Genomic DNA, 17,125 nt, shown 5'->3' with positions numbered 1-17,125 from the left:
AATTGAAACCTCAAATAGCACTAATTGATGAGCACTGTTGCTTTGCTTGTTTGCCAGTGGGGAAACTGTGGTGTGGGGATGTTGGGTTACAGCTGAGGCAACAGCTCACAGGCGACAAAACTGGGGTCTGACCTGGCTCCAAAGCCCTGCTTCCCTCACCCAGCTGCCAGCCTCTCGGGTAAGGAGCTTCCTCTGAGTTGTATCTGTTATTGGAATATTTTGGGGAATAACCCATTTTAGATCTTGTCCAATGCAAATAAAGCTCAGTGTGCTGGATGCATGCAAGGGACATACTTTCCCATCATGATCAGTTCAGAGAGAGAATTCATCAGCCAGTTTGCCTTAGAAACACCACACAACATCCAACAAATCCAAGGCTGAGCCAAGAGAAGGTTTAGCCAAAGTAGATAAACACAAGAAATCCCCTTTTCAATCAAGAATATTTCCCCTACAATTTTTCACTGTAAATTGTGCATCTTGATGGGCAACCAGTCATTCCCTCCTGTAGCCTTCCTGTGACACCAGCAGGACATCTGGGCAGATGTGTCCACAGATGGACTCTGCCCACCAGGAAGAAGGTGGAGCCCCCAGCCACGTATCTGAGAGTTGGTTAGGACAGACCTTAGTTGAAATTATAACTAGTTAGTAAAAAATCTAATCTTGGGAATCCCCTCTTGAAAAAATGTTGCAATTTTAAGTACTCTATCAATATTGTGGAAGATCCAATAAAAGTATCATAAAATGAAAAATTTTCCAGCCCATTAAGCCTGACTTTTTAAAATAGTACTTTTCACATTTGCTTAAATCAGATTTAGGCAGGGAAAAATTTTAGTTGAAATTTTTTTTTTTTTTTTTTTTGAGATGGAGTCTCGCTCTTTCTCCCAGGCTGGAGTGCAGTGGCGCTATCTCGGCTCACTGCAAGCTCCGCCTCCCGGGTTCATGCTATTCTCCTGCCTCAGCCTCCCAAGTAGCTGGGACTACAGGCGCCTGCCACCACGCCCAGCTAATTTTTTGTATTTTTAGTAGAGACGGGGTTTCACCGTGTTAGCCAGGATGGTATCGATCTCCTGACCTTGTGATCCACCTGCCTCAGCCTCCCAAAGTCCTGGGATTACAGGCGTGAGCCACTGCGCCAAGCTGATTTTAGTTGAAATTATAATTGCTTAGTGAAATACATAATCTTTGTGCTGAGACATTTTGCTATCTCTGCTCCCTGGGAAATGTAGCAATAGAGAATGACACCCTATGCTGACCTGTTGAACTCAGGATATGAATGGGGCAGTAGGGATCTGGCGTCCAGACAGCTGGAGACAAGCTCCTGAGGTGCCTGTATATCCCCGCCTGGCGGGGTACAGCTTGACAAGCCCTAGCCCCAGCCTGGGAAGATGGGCAGGGGGCACGGGAGCAGGAGCTCACAGATGAGAGGGGCCCCAGGATCAGAGAAGGCTGAAGCTGTGTTACTTACCAGCAGCACGCCTTCCCCTACATACTCCATGGCTTCAAGCTCCATTTGCCCCTTATAAATGGGGATTATAATACTTAAAATATCTTATAGGACTGTTGGGAACGTGAGTGAGGTTTAGCACAAAGCCAGGAAGATAATAAGGGCTCAGTAACTGATCATTAAGGTTCCCTGGAGCACCACAATTGTGGGGAAATCACAAATGAGTGTTTCTGATGGATAATTTTCAAAGGGTTTTTTTCTCTTCAATCTCCATCTCCCCACCCCTACCCCCAGCCCCTGATAAACACTATTCTGCCATTTGCTTCTTGAGTTTGACTTTTTAAGATTCTGTATATAAGTGAGGTCATGCAGTATTTGTATTTCTGTACCTGGCTTATTTCACTTAGCATAATGTCTTCTAGGTTCATCCATGTTGCCACTGATGACATATTTCCTTCTTTTTCAAGGCTGAATGGTATTCCATTGTGTATATACACCACAGACTCTTATCTTTAGCCAAGGTAAATCTCTAGCTCCAGCCCAGACCTTCTCCAGTGCTCTCCACAACCCACTCTGGAGGAATTCTTTTCTCTTAAACTGCTCATTCTCCCTCAAGCACATCCCCATGGAGAACCCTGGGAAATGGAGAAGAGGAAGTCTCTGTAAAGAATTAACAGCAGGAAGGCAAGATAAGTCTTTAAGTTCAGCAGACTAAGGAGCTCCTCCTTTTTATAACTTTATGCCTGCCACATGTGTGCCTCACATTCCAAGGACAAGTGTATTTTGCTCAGTACGCCTCATTACTCAGTGAAAATTGAAGCGAAAGCATCTCCCTCGCCCATCGAGCACTCAAGCCTTTGCCGTCAGTCTGACTTTGCTCTAGGGGCCTTTTGCAAAAGCCCATATCCCTTTCCTCTCTGCACCCCCAGGCCAGGCAGGCTGAAGGCAGCAGTGCCTCCTGCAAAGGCTGTGCCTGGTGTTCATGGCAGCCATAAGGTCAAGTAAATGCCAGAGACTAGTGACCGCCCCTGCCATGGATAGTGCTGTCCTTCACCATCACCAGAAGGGCAAGAGAATCTCACAGGGAAAATCCCCAGGCATTTGTGTCCAGTTGCATTTGACTCCATAGATTAACTGTGGGTTCATCAGTGTTGCTCAATTTGCAATGAGTTGGCAAAGGCTAGCAGCTTCAAGAATGCAGTCTGGGCTTTACTTCCCACCAACCAAGGCCCTTTGATAAGTCACAGTGACTTATTCTGGGAAATAATTAACTTCTTTGAAAAATCAGATTAATGCTAGTATCTGCCAGTTTTTCTGGGGAAATAGGTTTCGTTCATGACAGTAAAACACCACATAACGTGTTCTCAGTGTTGATGAGACATTACACTAACAGTTGAAGTCAGGACTGTGATCCGTAGTATATCGAGCTATATTAGTGATACATGATGGGTGTATAGTTTTGAAAACTTTGAAAGTGGTTTCAACATAGAAGATGCCATGTAGTCCTCCAGGGCAGAAGTCATTACCTCCATTTCCTGGAAGAGAACAGATGCGGAGAAGTTAGTATGGTTCACAGCGGGTTGGGGGTGGGGGTGGGACCTCGTCTTGTGCAGGACAGCAGGTTGGCGGAGAGCTGTGCTGAACAGTGGCAAATTACAATGTGGGTACAAATGGAACCACACTGTGGTGGGTCACTCAGATGTCCTGAACAATGCGTGGTACAGTGAGACACAGAGGGGTCAGAGATGAAATGGAAAGTGAGACACTCATACCTCCTGCCCCACACCTGCTGGCCTCTCCCCGGCAAACACCATCCCCCCGTCTCACCTGTGCTCTCCTCCCTCTGTTCACAATTTCCCCACCTAAGTTTGCCTTTGTTACAGCACTGTTACTGATACAGGGTCTTGACTGCAAGTTGTTGAGGTTCTTGGCATTTTGAACAAAGAATTGGACAAAATGCACAGCAAAGCAACGAACGAATGAAGCAACGAAACAATGAAAGCAGAGATTTATTGAAAACGAAAGTACACGCCACAGTGTGGGAGCCTGCTGAGCAATGCTCAAGGGCCCGGACAGAATATTGTCAGGATCATTGGCCACTTCATGCTCCCCTCATGTAAATGAAATGGTGGCCTGCAATCGGTCTGATTGGTTGCAAAAGCAACCAATCAGAGGCTGAAGTGCAGTTACAAAGGGCACACTCCTATGCGAGTATCTGATTGGTTGCTTTTTGCAACCAATTAGAGGCTAAGATGAAGTTGCAAATGAAGACAATTTTCAATCTGCCACACAGAAAAGGTGGGGGATTGGAATAGTAGCCTCTGGTCCTTTTGTTACTTAGGCGTGGAAAGTTACGGTTTTCCTTTCAATTTAGTTCTAGGAAGTTGGGGTGAAACAGCCTTAGGTTCCCTGCCTCCAGACCCTATTCTCCTGCCTCAGTACCTGTTAAACCCCTCTGTCACTTATCTGTCTTCCCAATTAGGCTGACAAGCTCCTGAGGGCAGTGGCCCTAAAATGACATCACAGTGGCCTGATAGTGAACACGTGGACCATCCAAAACAAATCTGCTTCAAAGGCAAATGACATGTGTGAGAGACGCTACCCAGGGCCAGGTAGGCTGTCTTGGGGGCACAGAGAGGCACAGAGAGGAAGCATGAGAGCACCTTCAGTGCATCAGCCTGTGCCAGTACCACGTGCATAAAGACGCAGGAGATGATGGCAAGGAATTTTAACATCTGCCTCCTTGATATTCCCATATGCTAATTTTTGTGAGAAATATTTTGAATACCAAAACCAATTTTTGTTGAACATTGTGTGTGCTCTTGCACTATTTAACCTTTATGTGCACTAAAGGCTGAACTTACCCTAGTTCATCTGACTTTTAGCCCCCATCCCCCTCTCACTATGGATGTCTCAGGAGAAGAGGTCCCATAAACTGGAGTTTCCAGTTCACCCCAAGGTTCATCAACAGGGACACTCCACGCTATATCCACAGACAAAAGAACATTGAGTCAACCCTGGCCACAATGACTCAGGCACGGACACACCTGGCCCTGCCAAGAAGCCCCAGCCACAAGCCAGAGCGGTGAGTAGGACAGGGACTCCTGCAGGGGACAGAGGATGTGATGCATCCTCTGGGGCAGGCCAGCTGCCTGTGGGGGCCCTCAGACCACCCTGGAATCTCACTGTTCAATCCAAAATGGGGCTTCCATCCTACTGGAGAGTCCCCTGTTTCCTGCGGTTTGTACTCTCACCTAAGCAAACGGCCACATCTTGCCTACATCTTGGCGTTTTTGGAAACACCATAATTATATAACGTGATGTGTCAGTGGTAGTATTTTCCCATTGTGACAGACTTTCCTCCCATATGAACTGTGTCTATGGCCTATACATTTTGTTTTATTTTATTTTTAATTTAATTCTATTTGATTTTTTTACAGATGGGGTCTTGCTATGTTGCCCAGGCTCATCTCGAGCTCCTGGACTCAAGCAACCCTCCCACCTCAGCCTCCCAAGTAGCTGGAATTACAGGCTCAAGCCACTGGTGCCTGGCACATGTCCATTTAGAAAATAACTGCTGGGCTTTCTGAGCACTCGTTATATGCTATGCCTCTAATACACTTTCTCATTTAATCTTTGGGGCACCCTATGGATTAGATATTATTCTCTCCCTTCCACAGAGGTACAAACTAATGCTTTGAGAAATAGGGACTTGCCCAAGGTCACACAACTGGCGAGGGATGGCCCTGAAGTGTGTTTAAAAAGTGAACCACAGCTTACCCAAGGCCAGACTGACCAAAGCAAGGGACATGCACCTCGAAGCAGTCCTTGAATCAGAGCGATGTCCAGCTGCCTGCTCTCTCCTGGCCTTGTTGCCTCATTTAATTTAGTTCCAGGGAGTCAATACATGTATTATTTTAAAGGAAAAATGAAAACATTCCAGAAGAACATTTGAGTATAATTTCAAGCTCAAAAAGAACACAAAGATCACTTTACAAAGAAGTCCTATAATGAATAAACTCTTCATGGGGGGTGGGGGAAACCAGAAAAAATAAAGTTGGATTTCCTTGGGATCCACTCAACTCTTTAATTCTGACTCTCAGTTACTAACAAAACATTCTCCCGTGCAGCCCTTCACCCCATACTGCTCCATCAAGCAGGAAACTCAGGAGCCTTTACCAAAATTGGCACATGACTGTTTTCAAATGAATCATCAGCTTGCTATTGTTCTTTCAAGGAATTTTTAGGAAAGAAAGAAAACAAAATTCTCCAGAATCCAAGATTTGGTGATAGATGTTTGTTGTCTTCTTGGCCCTCTTCTGTAAAGAACTTCAGAGAAATCAAAGAACAGATGCATCTTTAAAAGACAGAAAGATGAGAGAAAACTAAAAGAAAAAAAATGTGGTGGTTGCCAGGGGAGGGGTGCTGGGGTAAGGGATTGGGAAGACAGGATACAAAATCTCAAGAAGATCAAGAAATCTATTGTAGGACATGGTGACTGTAGTTAATAACAATATATTCTATCTTTGAAAATTGCTAAGAGTAGATTTTAAGTGTTCTCATCACAAAAAAAGTATGTGAGGAAATGCATGTGTTAATTAGCTCAATTTAGCCATTCCACAATATACACATATTTCCAAACAACATGTTGTACACCATAAATATATAGAATTTTTGTCAATCCAAAAAAAAATTAAATCTTCTGAAGTGGAGAATCTAAATGGAAAGAAACATAAAGAAAAATATATTGATTAACAGATAAAACAGCTAACGTCAACTTCATTTGAGCCTCCAATATTTGGGGTCCTGGCTGCCTCTGCTGTGGCCTTGCTCCCTGGCCTCCCGCTGGTCCCGGGCTGGCGGCTCTGGGCTTGCTTCCCGCAGCCGCGTCCCTCCTCCGGTCTCCTGGAAGATCTGACCCGACACGGTAGCCTCGGTACCATCTGTGGATGGGAACCTCCGAGTCTGTGTTCCCAGCCTGACCTCCTTCTTGGGGTCCAGTCCGGAAGCTCTCACTGCCTGCCAGGCCTTCCCTGCTGTGGGCCACTCACATCCTGCAGCCTAAAATTTCCCAGAAGAACCTCATTTTCACCATGTGCCACCGAGCCTCTGTAATGACTCCTTGTTCTCCATGGATGGCCGGGACACCTGACCTGGCCTGGGGATTCTGTCGGCCCACACTGCCCACAGCCGCCGTGCCCAGCACTGTCCTCATGCCCCTCTGTGGCGACACGCAGCACTCAGTCCCACGGGCCCCTTGCTCACGCTCTCCCTTCTGCCTGGACGGTGCTCTCTCTGCCCTTTTCCACCTGATTGACGTCTACTTTTCCCGTACATTTCAGCTGAGATAAACCAGACCCTGAAGAGGCCTTGGTGACTTGCTAGGCAGGCCAGCACTGGTGGGCGCGTTGGCTCCACACACCTGACCCTGGGCTATGCCACACGCCCACTAGTCCCAGGGACTGGGGACAGACAGTGTTTCTTATTCACTAGGAGGCACAGTGCCCAGCACACAACAGGAAGTCGCAAGCAAATGAGCAAATGATTGCAGCATGAATAAATGAAGGTAATTGATTTCTTCCTGAGAACATACTTGGGTCTGGGCCCCACAGGAAGTGCTAGAAAAGCTTTCATCTGATGCTGGGTTATTTATGCCCAAAAAGGTTTTCTTGAGGGATCATGGAAAGACACAAGGTCATTGGATAAATATAGTACTACTTCCTAGAGGACCTGATGTACTGAATAATTAGCCGACATGACAGAAAACAATAGTATCACTGCAAAGAGGCCTTTATAAGATTTGACACAAAGGCCTCCAAGACGTATTTGACTTTGCACCTGGCTACCCAATTCACTTTGCTGCACATCCCCCAAGGGGGGCAGTCCGTCTGTCTACTGGGCTCCTTCTCTGGGAAAGTCTGGGAAACATTTCCAGGGGGAGAAGTTCTCATGCTGTCCCCCTGAATACCTCACAGCAGCCCTTATGGTCAGCCTTTGAAGTGATGGTTTTTGATTCCTTACTTTTCCAAGTCAAAATCAGCACAGCCCTCAATGACTGGGGCTAGGAGCAGAGGTAGAGGAAGTTGGGAGGCGTTGGAGTAGGAGATTCAGGGAAGACAAGTTTACCATTTGAAATCATGTTGTGTATTGAGAAGGGCATGGACCTTAGAGACAGAACTTCCGGCTCTGCAACGGACACATGCAACCTTAGGTAAGGTAAGTCTCAGGTAAGTAAATTAAATCTGCATGGAAAACCCCATTTAGGGCTTGGCTTACAACTGAGCAGCAGGCAGTGAGAGCTGATAAGGATTCTGTTCTCATGACAGTCATTTGGAAGGTTGGTGCCTTTACCTTGCACACTGGGGATTCAACTCAGTCCTGACCCACCACCTCAAGAAAACAATTTTCTTTCATTTCCTTAACACCTGATATGGTTTGACTGTGTCCCCACCCAAATCTCACCTTGAATTGTAGTTCCCATAATCCCCATGTATCATGGGAGGGACTAGGTGGAGATAATTGAATCATGGGGGCAGTTTCCCCCATCCTGTTCTCCCAATAGTAAGTTAGTTCTCATGAGATCTGATGGTTTTATAAGGGGCTTCCGCCTTCACTGGGCACTCATTCTCCCTCCTGCCACCAATGTGAAGAAGGATGTGTTTGCTTCCCCTTCTGCCATGATTGTAAGTTTCCTGAGGCCTGCCCATTCATGCTGAACTGTGAGTCAATTAAACCTCTTTCCTTATAAATTACCCAGTCTTGAGTATGTCTTTATTACCAGCGTTAGAACGGACTAATACCCAAATCTCTATTTCCTTTCTTGCATATTTAAGAGATGCTAGAAGTTAACTTCAAGTAGTTTGAAGCCTCTTCAGTTGCTTTGAGGCTGGACCCAGTGGGGGCCCTTCCACTCTCTGGCCTTGTGCACAGTCAGACTCTGCTCCCAGGAGCCAGAAGGAGCCAAGAGTCAGCTGGGCAGGTGGTATGGCTGGGGTGTGCCCAGGAGTTTGTGAGCAGGGGCCAGGCTGGGGCAGGGTGCCGCAATTCTGAAATGCTGTCCTGATCCAGTTTTGAGACCCTGGCTAGAAGTCAGTCAGTTCCCCTTCTTGAGCAGATTCACTCCACATCCCCAGAGGCTGCCTTTGTTGGGCTCTCCCACTCTGGGCCACTGTCCACCTGCCCTCATCACCCCAGGACAGATACCAGACAGCCCAGCACAGCCCCACTGCTCCGGAGCCCTGACATTGTTCAATCCCACCAATCCGCAGCCTGCTTGCCTGGCCTCACCTGCTCCTTCATGCAGAAACTGCAACAAGGGAGCTTGCCCTGAGCTCACTCCCCTCATTCAGGGCCTCCTGACCCTATCCGAGCCTCCCCAAGGAGCCATGAGAATAACAAACTGTAAAATTCTTTCTGGTGTCATTCCTGACCTGCATCTGGCCTCACCACACTTCACCCAAGGTAATGTGCTTGTAACAGGCACAGCCCAGGCAATCAGACTGGCCTTGGGCATTCACTGGCACCAAGAGCATGTCCCCTCTTTGGCATTCCCTCACCCCCGCCCCCCAACCACCAGGCCAGAGCCATGGGAAGGTCACCTCTTGGATGTTAGCCACCCTATTACTTTCTAGATAAAGAAACAATCTCGCTGCTTCCTCTGCTCTAATGTGACAGTTGCTGTCTGCCTCACCCAATGGGAAACAGTCATGAGCGGTGTAAGATGAGACATAACCAGGCCCACACATGTCTTTCCACAGGTCAGAATTTACAGAGGCTATTTTAATCATAAAAGCTACAAACTACCTGGAGTTCTCAAGGAGGCAATTCTTAGTATCAGCTATGGAAACACAGGCTCAAGCCACTCCACAAGTCAGTCAATATTGCAAACCATACATAGTAGTATATTTAATCAATATATAAGTGTTATAGATTAAACATTTCACATCAAACAAAGTAACGTTCAACATCAAGAGAAAAGGAGGTCAGAAAAGGAACTAATGAAGCAGTCCAAGGAGAGTGACGAGGAGAAGGGGAGTGTCCTGGGCTGATCCCGACGGACGCCAGTGTCTTGCAAGGAAGAGGCTTTGATGTGGGCAGAGGCTTCATCAGCAGATGCCAGGTGCTCATCACAAGTGACAGCAGGACAGGGTCTGCCAACACAGCAGTGTCTACCTGATGAAGTCTCACTCATTTTATGGCCACAGAGTCCTCTGGTGAAGACTGATAGTAAAGGGTCATGTCTTATCTGGTTAAGTGCGCATCTGCCCAGAGGGTCTTGTTAGCTAGTGAAGTTCTGCTCATTTTATGGCCCTTGAGTCATCTGGCAAGGACTGATAGTAAGCGTGTGCCTGTTCATGCCCTTGTCTAGTTAGGTGCAGTCTCTGTTGATTAGGGGAACATCTTTTCTCTATTGGCACGACGCCTTTTGAGATGTAAGATGGAGTAGTTTTCCAAGATAGAGTTACTTATGTCAAGCGTGCTGTTTACAGAAAGGCAGAGGTCTCCTTTCATTGTTCCCCACAGTCATCTAAATGCGGAGGTCTTCCTCCCTGAGGCAAACTCCCCGGAGTGGGGGGAGCGCTGGCCTCAGAGTCAGAAACCCAAGCTTACTTGCACCCTGAAGGTTTCACTCGAGCCAGGTCACTTTACTGCCCTGGGCCTCCATTTTCTTATTTCTAACATAGAAACAATAACGCCTGCCACAGGGTACCATGAGGAGGGTGAAGAGAGGATGATGCCTGCCCTCTGGTGATGCTGCTGGTTTGAGCAAGCCTGAGGTAGGGCTTTCCCCTGCTGCAACAGGATCCCACTTTCTCCACCATCGCCATTTGTAACCCTAGCTGTGGCCGTTGGTCTAGGGGAGGAAAATGTCCCTCGCTGGGACATGGATGTGGTGCTTTTAGGAGCCTGCATGGTTAGTGGATGAGAAGTTATTCCCAGACCACTTCAGGGCTGCTTACTGGCCAGACAGCACACAACCGTCTTCCCTTTCTAAACCTAGAGTTGAATTTACCCTCATCTTGTTCTGCTCCCAGAAATCATCCTTCTGTTTCTTGCTTTGTATGCTCCTGTAATGTAAAAATAGTTGGCAGCTTTTTCAAAAACTATGTAGCTGCCTAAAATTAAGAATTTCTATAATTTAACCTGATTATTAAATCCCTTAAGGAAAAACAAAGATGAAAAGCTTTTGGTAGGAAAGTTACATTGTGAAAGGATGATTTTGCTACTTATGCAGTCAGTTTTATTACTAAAAACCTAAACGTAACCCAGAAATTTAAATATCCTGAGATGTGGTTTTTCTTTGAAAATCACTAAATTGTGCTGAGTGTAGGGGTTCAGCTAATTGTGAGAATATTTTTTTGATGACGTCATTACCCAGAGAAAGAAGAGCTGCCCCCAAATCTGCTCAACAGGGAATCCAGTGCCTCCACTGAAATAACAATCCTTTTGTTTAAGGCAACAAATCTCTCCATAAATCAAAATATTTTTCAACAGAGAAACTGTTGCTTCAGAATTGATGAATAATTTTAAAAATTCTATTTATATTCTTACATAAGATGGTTAATTACAAGGATTTGAATCACTAGTAATCAAAGGATCAACAAAATATATTGGCTGGGCTCTGTGGCTGGCATCTGTAATCCCAGCACTTTGGGAGGCCAACGCAGGAAGATGACTTGAGGCCAGGAGTTGGAGAGCAGCCTGGCCAACATAGTGAAAACCATCTTTACAAATTTTGTTTTAATTAGCTGAGTGGGGTGTTTGCATGCCTGTAGGCCCAGCTACTCCAGAGGCTGAGGCAGGACTGGATCCCTTGAGCTTGGGAAGTCACACCTGCAGAGAGCCATGATCATGCCACTGCACTCCAGCCTGGGCAACAGAGCAAGACCCTATCTCCTATATATACATAGAGAGAGAGACTATATTCAGCAAGAAAAGGATTTCTGTTTTAATATGCCTTCATTAATTTGGAAGATCATGGCAACGCTGAACTTTACCTAAGCCCAGTTCTCCTGGGAAGTGTTCCAAGAAATGGACAGCCCCCCAGGACCCCCTGCCGTCCCAATTCTGAGATAAGGCCCTCCTCCAGCATCGCTCAGTCACTCACATGAGGCCCGTCTCCTATTCTTGAGATCCCAAGGGACTCTGAATGCCTTCCTTGTCTACCTGCCTTGACACATCCCCAGGCTGCCAGCTTCACTTCAAGATGCCTCTCACTGCAAAACCTTCTCCCCACTACGGCAGCCCAAATAAAGCAGTCTCAGTTGATCTGTGCATTCTTTCTTTCTCAATTTTGGTGCCGTAACTTGGATAGGGCCAGACTTCACCTGGAGCCCCCATTGATCCCCAGGTAACGAGGCTTTTGGGGCCCTTGGTGCTCCATTCCTGACTGGTGCTCCGGAGACCCAGGCCTGTGCCTGACCTCAAGTGATCTACCTCCCTTGGCCTCCCAAAGTGCTGGGATTACAGGTGTTAGCCACCACTCCCATACTAAATATTTAATACTACGAAAAATTTAATTTGTGTTTCACAAAATTAAATCATTTTGACAAACTTTTATTCATAAGTAATCACGTTTTGTATGTTTTGTAGTGAGTCAACTTTAAGTCAACTTAAGTTTACAGTTTCCAAGATCTTTAGGTAATTTAAAACTGGGACTGATGCTTAATTAATGAATATTTATTATATACCTAGATCATTTGTAAGTAAGAGAACATTGAAGGATTAATTACTAAGCATAATTTTAATTTTGTATAATGTTTGCCTCTTTTTGTTGTTGCTGTTTTGTTTTGAGGCAGAGTCTCACTCTGTCACCCAGGCTGGATTGCAGTGGTGCGATCCTGGCTCACTGCAACCTCTGCCTCCTGGGTTCAAGTGATTCTCCTCCCTCAGCCTCCCGAGTAACTGGGACTACATGCACTCGCCACCACGCCCAGCTAATTTTTGTATTTTTAGTAGAGACAGGGTTTCACCATGTTGGCCAGGAAGGTCTCGAACTCCTGACCTTGTTATCTGCCTGCCTCAGCCTCCCAAAGTGTTGGGATTACAGGCATGAGCCACCATGCTCAGCCTCTTATTTTTATATGTACAGAGAGGTTATATATATATTTGAGCCTATTAGTGAAGATGCACATTTTTGGCATTTTGAGAAGTTGTAGTATAAGGGATATGTGGGTCTTAGAAAGCTGTGAAATGTATATTCATGAGTTCTGCTAACCTGTTGCAAAATGCTGGTGTGTGACAGTTTGCAATTATTTACCTCCTAATTTGCTGTGTGACATAGAAATTACTTTGGAAAAAAGTTAAAATCAATATATATGATTTTACTGGACTCTACTGGAAGCAATAAAAGCAGAGAGAAACAACTTTGTAAGCAATCTGTGTAGGATATGTTTTTGCTAAAGGGAAAAGAGAGTACTTTTGTCCTAAAGTAAAACGACTTGTTTTTCCATAATAACAAAGAGGAAAGTACAGGACAAAACCTGAACGAATATAGGAAGTTGCAGAAGGTTCTCAGAAAGTGATTTTTCTTTGCAGTGGTCAAAGCTGGCTAAGGTTGGTTGGGGTTTCGTACATAACAGAGCAGCTCCCTCGCTGCAATCTATTGAAAGTCAGCCCTTGACACAAGGGTTTGTATATATTAAAAAAAAAAGACATTTGCGGGGGTCAAGCCAAGATGGCCGAATAGGAACAGCTCCGGTCTACAGCTCCTAGCATGAGCAATGCAGAAGACAGGTGATTTCTGCATTTCCATCTGAGGTACCGGGTTCATCTCACTAGGAAGTGCCAGATGGTGGGTGCAGGACAGTGGGTGCAGCACACCGTACACAGGCTGAAGCAGGGCGAGGCATTGCCTCACTCAGGAAGTGCAAGGGATCAGGGAATTCCCTTTCCTAGTCAAAGAAAGGGGTGACAGACGGCACCTGGAAAATCGGGTCACTCCCACCCTAATACTGCGCTTTTCCGATGGGCTTAAAAAATGGCGCACCAGGAGATTATATCCCGCACCTGGCTCGGAGGGTCGTACGTCCACAGAGTCTCGCTGATTGCTAGCACAGCAGTCTGAGATCAAACTGCAAGGCGGCAGTGAGGCTGGGGGAGGGACGACCACCATTGCCCAGGCTTGCTTAGGTAAACAAAGCAGCCAGGAAGCTCCAACTGGGTGGAGCCCACCACAGCTCAAGGAGACCTGCCTGCCTCTGTAGGCTCCACCTCTGGGGGCAGGGCACAGACAAACAAAAAGACAGCAGTAACCTCTGCAGACTTAAATGTCCCTGTCTGACAGCTTTGAAGAGAGCAGTGGTTCTCCCAGCATGCAGCTGGAGATCTGAGAACGGGCAGACTGCCTCCTCAAGTGGGTCCCTGACCCTGACCCCTGAGCAGCCTAACTGGGAGGCACCCCCCAATAGGGGCAGACTGACACCTCACATGGCCGGGTACTCCTCTGAGACAAAACTTCCAGAGGAACGATCAGACAGCAGCATTCGCGGTTCACAAAAATCCGCTGTTCTGCACCCACCGCTGCTGATACCCAGGCAAACAGGTCTGAAGTGGAACTCTAGCAAACTCCAACAGACCTGCAGCTGAGGGTCCTGTCTGTTAGAAGGAAAACTAACAAACAGAGAGGACATCCACACCAAAAACCCATCTGTACATCACCATCATCAAAGACCAAAAGTAGATAAAACCACAAAGATGGAGAAAAAACAGAGCAGAAAAACTGGAAACTCTAAAAAGCAGAGTGCCTCTCCTCCTCCAAAGGAACGCAGTTTCTCACCAGCAATGGAACAAAGCTGGATGGAGAATGACTTTGACGAGTTGAGAGAAGAAGGCTTCAGAGGATCAAACTACTCCAAGCTACAGGAGGAAATTCAAACCGAACGCAAAGAAGTTAAAAACTTTGAAAAAAATTTAGACGAATATATAACTAGAATAACCAATACAGAGAAGTGCTTAAAGGAGCTGATGGAGCTGAAAGCCAAGGCTCGAGAACTACGTGAAGAATGCAGAAGCCTCAGGAGCCGATGCAATCAACTGGAAGAAAGAGTATCAGTGATGGAAGATGAAATGAATGAAATGAAGCGAGAAGGGAAGTTTAGAGAAAAAAGAATAAGAAACAAACAAAGCCTCCAAGAAATATGGGACTATGTGAAAAGACCAAATCTACGTCTCATTGGTGTACCTGAAAGTGACGGGGAGAATGGAACCAAGTTGGAAAACACTCTGCAAGATATTATCCAGGAGAACTTCCCCAATCTAGCAAGGCAGGCGAACATTCAGATTCAGGAAATACAGAGAATGCTACAAAGATACTCCTTGAGAAGAGCAACTGCAAGACACATAATTGTCAGATTCACCAAAGTTTAAATGAAGGAAAAAATGTTAAGGGTAGCCAGAGAGAAAGGTCGGGTTACCCACAAAGGGAAGCCCATCAGACTAACGGCAGATCTCTTGGCAGAAACTCTACAAGCCAGAAGGGGGGGGGTGGCCAATATTCAACATTCTTAGAGAAAAGAATTTTCAACCCAGAATTTCACATCCAGCCAAACTAAGCTTCATAACTGAAGAAGAAATAAAATACTTTACAGACAAGCAAATGCTGAGAGATTTTGTCACCACCAGGCCTGCCCTAAAAGAGCTCCTGAAGGAAGCACTAAACATGGAAAGGAACAACCAGTACCAGCCGCTGCAAAATCATGCCAAATTGTAAAGACCATTGAGGCTAGGAAGAAACTGCATCAACTAATGAGCAAAATAACCAGCTAACATCATAATGACAGGATCAAATTCACACATAACAATATTAACTTTAAATGTAAATGGACTAAATGTTCCAATTAAAAGACACAGACTGGCAAATTGGATAAAGAGTCAAGAACCATCAGTGTGCTATATTCAGGAAACCCATCTCATGTGCAGAGACACACATAGGCTCAAAATAAAAGGATGGAGGAACATCTACCAAGCAAATGGAAAACAAAAAAAGGCTGGGGTTGCAATCCTAGTCTCTGATAAAACAGACTTTAAACCAACAAAGATCAAAAGAGACAAAGAAGGCCACCACATAATGGTAAAGGGATCAATTCAACAAGAAGAGCTAACTATCCTAAATATATATGCACCCAATAGAGGAGCACCCAGATTCATAAAGCAAGTCCTCAGTGACCTATAAAGAGACTTAGACTCCCACACAATAACAATGGGAGACTTTAACACCCCACTGTCAACATTAGACAGATGAATGAGACAGAAAGTTAACAAGGATACCCAGGAATTGAACTCAGCTCTGCACCAAGCAGACCTAATAGACATCTACAGAACTCTCCACCCCAAATCAACAGAATATACATTTTTTTCAGCACCACACCACACCTGTTCCAAAATTGACCACATACTTGGAAGTAAAGCTCTCCTCAGCAAATGTAAAAGAACAGAAATTATAACAAACTGTCTCTCAGACCACAGCGCAATCAAACTAGAACTCAGGATTAAGAAAATCACTCAAAACCGCTCAACTACATGGAAACTGAACAACCTGCTCCTGAATGACTACTGGGTACATAACGAAATGAAGGCAGAAATAAAGATGCTCTTTGAAACCAACGAGAACAAAGACACAACATACCAGAATCTCTGGGACACATTCAAAGCAGTGTGTAGAGGGAAATTTATAGCACTAAATGCCGCAAGAGAAAGCAGGAAAGATCCAAAATTGACACCCTAACATCACAATTAAAAGAACTAGAAAAGCAAGAGCAAACACATTCAAAAGCTAGCAGAAGGCAAGAAATAACTAAAATCAGAGCAGAACTGAAGGAAATAAGACACAAAAAACCCTTCAAAAAATTAATGAATCTAGGAGCTGGTTTTCTGAAAGGATCAACAAAATTGATAGACCACTAGCAAGGCTAATAAAGAAGAAAAGAGAGAAGAATCAAATAGATGCAATAAAAAATGATAAAGGGGATATCACCACCGATCCCGCAGAAATACAAACTACCATCAGAGAATACTACAAACACCTCTATGCAAATAAACTAGAAAATCTAGAAGAAACGGAAAAATTCCTTGACACATACACCCTGCCAAGACTAAACCAGGAAGGAGTTGAATCTCTGAATAGACCAATAACAGGCTCTGAAATTGTGGCAATAATCAATAGCTTACCAACCAAAAAGAGTCCAGGACCAGATGGATTCACAGCCGAATTCTACCAGAGGTACAAGGAGGAACTGGTATCATTCCTTCTGAAATTATTCCAAACAATAGAAAAAGAGGGAATCCTCCCTAACTCATTTTATGAGGCCAGCATCATCCTGATACCAAAGCCAGGCAGAGACACAACCAAAAAAGAGAATTTTAGACCAATATCCTTGATGAACATTGATGCAAAAATCCTCAATAAAATAACGGCAAACCGAATCCAGCAACACATCAAAAAGCTTATCCACCATGATCAAGTGGGCTTCATCCCTGGGATGCAAGGCTGGTTCAATATACGCAAATCAATCAATGTAATCCAGCATATAAACAGAACCAAAGACAAAAACCACATGATTATCTCAAAAGATGCAGAAAAGGCCTTTGACAAAATTCAACAATGCTTCGTGCTAAAAACTCTCAATAAATTAGGTATTGATGGGACGTATCTCAAAATAATAAGAGCTATCAATGACAAAC

This window comes from Pan paniscus, chromosome 7, assembly GCF_029289425.2.
Source record: "Pan paniscus chromosome 7, NHGRI_mPanPan1-v2.0_pri, whole genome shotgun sequence".
NCBI classification, from domain to species: domain Eukaryota; kingdom Metazoa; phylum Chordata; class Mammalia; order Primates; family Hominidae; genus Pan; species Pan paniscus.
The sequence above is the reverse complement of the archived record's forward strand: the minus strand, read 5'-3'. Positions refer to the sequence as shown.